Genomic DNA, 4,989 nt, shown 5'->3' on the forward strand with positions numbered 1-4,989 from the left:
TACGTCACAGTGAGTGTTTTATATGGCTAACCGACTGGTCAAGAGTGGCCAGTTCTGACTTGGTCTAAAGGAGTTGAAGGGTTTATTCTAACACGATGAAAACACAGGGCTTTCCAGGTAAGTGTCTTGTCTCTAATGATGGCAACGCCTTGAGAATTCAAAGAAAACTGAGAATCGGGCAGTTGTGATGCAGTTTGCATCTTACGTGGATCATAACAAGACGTTTGCATCTGGTCTTATTGTGGCAACAGGTGAATCATGAGCTTTAATACATCACTCCAAATCTGCTGATGTTAGCTCTTGGATTTGAGCAGGACAGGTGCCCAGTTCGTACTGAGGATTTCCATAGCCCACAAATCTCTGTGCTTAGAAGGAGAATCATTGCTTTTTAAGTTCCGGGCTTGCTAAGGCGGGTGTTTTAGGCCGCTTGGTGAACATACATTGCAGGTGAGAGAAGGCAAGCAGAAATCCGTCTCTGAGGACTAAACCTTGCCACGTGGAGGTGAGGAGGACTGTCCTGAGCTGTGTTTGCTCAGCGAGCGTTTTTGTGTGTTGAAAGGCTTAAACCTGGCACCGCCGTCCCGAACGGACCAGCGGGCGGGACACTGCCCGGTAGCAACGTTTTTCTGAGCAGTTGCCTTTTTCCAGCCTGAAACACTGTGGAACCCGTTCCTCGGGGGGCGGCGGAGCTCTGCAGGTGTTACGCACGCAGCTAGAGTATTAAAGACGAAAAACACCCTTTCTCTGGATTATATTTGCTTTAGGCTTTTATATTAAACAAAACACCCTTAAACAAAGCTGCAAAAATGCAAGCAAGGTCCTATTTAAAGCCTTTGTGTATACATACATCCACACGCATGGGTTTTTTTTTCCCCGGCAAATGGGGCAGTGTCAGAACACACACAGCGGGATGCGAGACGTTCGCTAATTGTGTTTTGTGTGCACGCCGGCGGTTCTTTGAAAGCGCGAGCGGCGCTGGAGCCACATGAAAGGGGTGCAGCTTGGCAGAGCCAGCCCCAGGCTTCTTTCCAGCTGGTTTATGTTGGGTTTTTTTGACTGGAGCTGTATCATGGCTGGAAGGTGCGTGCGGCCTGCGAGATGAAATAGCGAGAGCTCTGCTCTCTCTTGCGTGTCGCTGAGGGTGCTGAGTGTGTTTCGCCCCATGAGACTCAAGAGAAAGGCCCGTGAATGTCCATCCCTGGTGCCAGCCGTGCTGGGATGGTCTGGTGTGCTGCTTCACCGGCGTCCCTGTCCTCTGCCATCAATCAGCGCATCGATCCCTCCGAGCTTGGTCAATGGTAGCCAATAGGTGCTGGGGACATCACAGAATCATAGTATAGTTTGGGTTGAAGGGACCTTGAAGGGACGTTCCCAGCTCCCCCAGTGCCCCCCTTGCCATGAGCAGGGACATCTTCACCAGCTCAGGTTGCTCAGAGCCCCGTCCAGCCTGGCCTGGGATGTCTCCAGGGATGGGATTATACTGGGGTGGTCTCGGCTGTGGGGTCGGTGCAGCTTTGAGGGGCAGCTGAATGAGAAGCTGGATGCAGGAGCCGCTGTGGTGTGGGGCGTGGGCTGCGTGTGCTGGGGGACAGCGGCCTGGTATGGAGGGGTGAGATGTGGGAAGTGGTGCTGCCCCGTGTCACTTCTCTGAAATTTCCCTCGACAGAAGCAACAAATCCCTCTGCCTGCAGCAAGTTGGGAGCAGCACGAGGTGAGGGACGCGGGGGGTCTTGCTGCCAGCTGGGGATGGTGCGGGGACAAGGCAGGAATCGGGAAAATCCCTCTGGCATCTGAGGGTCTGGTTGGGACCAGCTGCTGGAACAGCAGCCCCAGCGAGGGCTCCCGGTGCCACCTCTCGTGCAGCCACATCCCACGCGATGTCACCGAAAGCCCCGTTGGGGTCATGCAGGTGCTGCAGGGGCAAGACCCAGTGCTGGGGAGGGAATTGCTCCATGCTGAATGCTTGGTCGTCATGCACAACGTGCTCGGGGCGCTGGGGGACCCTTGTGTCCCTGTGACTCCAGCTCCCGTGACCGTTGTGCCCAACCCAGCCCTCATCCTTGCAGCTGGATCCTCATCCTGTAAGAGTCAGAGGAAAACCAGCCCAGGTGGCTCTGGAAAGCAGCTCACACCCCCCAGATGGAACTTAGCAGATTATGGGGTGTGTTAATATATAATTAATGGTAATGATACAGAGGGTGGGTTATTACAGGGTAGCCGCGGCTGTCAGCAGCCTGTGTGTGAGCTCTCGGGGAGCCATTTGTGAGGGGCTCTGTCTCATCATGTTGATCCTGAAGGGTGTGTGGAGATGAGCCCAGTCCTGGGCTGAGTCCCCTTTGTGCGTGGGGCGCTGGACAAGTGTCTTTAACCAGGGGATGGGGGCAGGAGTCGTGTGTGCGTGACGCAGGGAGAGGTTGTGGCTCCGTGCTGCTGTCACAGCTCCGAGAGGAGCTGGGTCACCCTGGCCAGAGGGGCTGGGGGTGTCCAGGAGAGTGGGTGCCCCGGGACAGGGCTCACGGGGCTGTGGGACCTTTCTGGGGGCTGCAAGGTGATGCGGGAGGTGGGTTCAAAGCGGCAGAGATGCAGGATGCAACACGCCGGGGGACACCCACACACTTGGATGCTGGGCCCAGCGCGGGGAGGCTCTCCACCCACGGCCGCCTTGGGAGTTTTGTCCCAAAACAGCTTTTCCCGTGCCAAAATGGTTTGGCAAATCAAACCCAAATTTGGGCTGGCATGATGACGTTAGGTGAATCGGGTTTTCTTTGCCGAGTCTGCCCGCAATGGGTTCGCGTGGGCTCCTCTCCCGGTGTGCTGCTTCACTGGGATCCCTGTCGTCCTCTGCCATTGATCAGCGCATGGATCCCTCCGAGCTTGGTCAACAGCAGCCAATAGGTGCTGGGGACATCACAGAATCATAGAATAGTTTGAGTTGAAGGGACCTTGGAGGGACGTTCCCAGCTCCCCCAGTGCCCCCCCTGCCATGAGCAGGGACATCTTCACCAGCTCACGTTGCTCAGAGCCCCGTCCAGCCTGGCCTGGGATGTCTCCAGGGATGGTTCATCCACCACCTCTCTGCCCAACCTGGGCCAGGCTCTCACCACCCTCAGGGCCAGCAATTCCTTCCTCATGTGCAGCCTGAATCTCCCTCCTTTAGTTTAAAACCATCACCCCTTGTCCTGTCACAACCAGCCCTGCTGAAAAGTCTGTCCCCATCTTTCTTATTGGCTCCTTTTAAGTCCAGAAAGGCCACAATAAGGTGTCCCTGGATCTTCTCTTCTCCAGGCAATGGTGCTCTTTGGGCAGGTGTGTTTGAAGGACAAGAGGTTCCTGCATCTCCAAGCTGACACCAAACTGCAGAGATGATCCCCAGGGCTCTATGTTTTGTACGGCTTCCCCACGTCATCCGTGCTGGGAGCTGGCGGAACGCAGGGCAGTGGCCAAGGCAGGAGGAGTTTGCTGTGACGCCGTGTCTCTGGGGCTGGAGATCCTCCGGCTTGGTGTGCACATACTTGCTGCAAGGCTGGCTCAGGAGGGACCTCGCTCAGCCAGAGCTGGGCTTTGCCCACCAGTTCCTGCGCGGAAGGAGGGGTGACGGAAGGACAGGGGTGTTCAGATCCACTTTGGCTGGAGGGTCATTAGGAGCTGAGTTTTGTCCTTGGCCAGATCCTGCTTTGACTCAAGATCTGCTTTGCAGTCTGGGCATGGCCTTGGTGGGAGTGCTGGTGTTTGAGAGCCTCGCTAAGGCCTTAGGGCTCTCGATGAAACTTGGTTTTATGTTGCTGAAGCCACCTGCCTGAACTGTCCTTACACAAGCCTCACTTTTACCCTTTGATGCATCTGTCCTGTTAAACCCGGTCAGTAACCAGGGAGCATCTGATTTATTTTACCAATTAATTACAATCCCTGTCAAACAAGACTCAGGTTTAATTCCTTCTCATGCGTTAGATACCTTCTTCTGCAGGTGCCCTTTTTCTGCAGACACCCTTCTCTCCCCCTGCAGCACCCATGGAGATGGATCAGCCAGGGGTGATGCCACATGCTGAGCACCCTGGCGGTGGGACCCAGGCTCCCTGTCCCCCAGCAGCCCCCATACCACCCTTGCCTGTCCTCTCCTGCCTCTAATCCCTCCTTGCTCTTGCAAAATGTGATACAGAGCAGCCTTGCAGTGGCTTCTGCAAGTCCAGACTTCAAAGGCAGCAATTGCTGTTTGCTGTGGCGCTGGGCTGGGGGAGGATCACAGAATCCCAGAATGTCAGGGGCTGGAAGGGACCTGGAAAGCTCATCCAGTGCAATCCCCCCATGGAGCAGGAACACCCAGATGAGGTTACACAGGAAGGTGTCCAGGCGGGTTGGAATGTCTGCACAGAAGGAGACTCCACAGCCTCCCTGGGCAGCCTGGGCCAGGCTCTGACACCCTCACCATGAACAAGTTCCTTCCCATATTTAAGTGGAACCTCCTGTGTTCCAGTTTGCACCCATCGCCCCTTGTCCTGTCACTGGTTGTCACCCAGAAGAGCCTGGCTCCATCCTGCTGACACTCCCCCTTTCCATATTGATCCCCAGGAATGAGTCACCCCTCAGTCTCCTCTTGTCCAGCTCCAGAGCCCCAGCTCCCTCAGCCTTTCCTCACACGGGAGATGCTCCACTCCCTTCAGCATCTTGGTGGCTGCGCTGGACTCTCTCCAGCAGTTCCCTGTCCTGCTGGAACTGAGGGGCCACAACTGGACACAAGATTCCAGGTGTGGTCTCCCCAGGGCAGAGCAGAGGGGCAGGAGAACCTCTCTGACCTACAGGATGGGCTGTAATTAGGAAGCAATCAAGGGGATACTTGTCCTGCTCATGCGTGGTCTCGCTGCCAGCAAGGTCTGCTCTCCAGGGCTGTGCAGCACCAGTGAAGGGGAGGACAAGCCAGGTTCCCCGGGACAGTCTGCTTCGATTTTCTCCTTCCCTCCTGCTTGGCGCCATGGGCTGAGCTCACCTCTTCCC

Source organism: Columba livia, chromosome 9, assembly GCF_036013475.1.
Source record: "Columba livia isolate bColLiv1 breed racing homer chromosome 9, bColLiv1.pat.W.v2, whole genome shotgun sequence".
In the NCBI taxonomy this organism is placed as follows: domain Eukaryota; kingdom Metazoa; phylum Chordata; class Aves; order Columbiformes; family Columbidae; genus Columba; species Columba livia.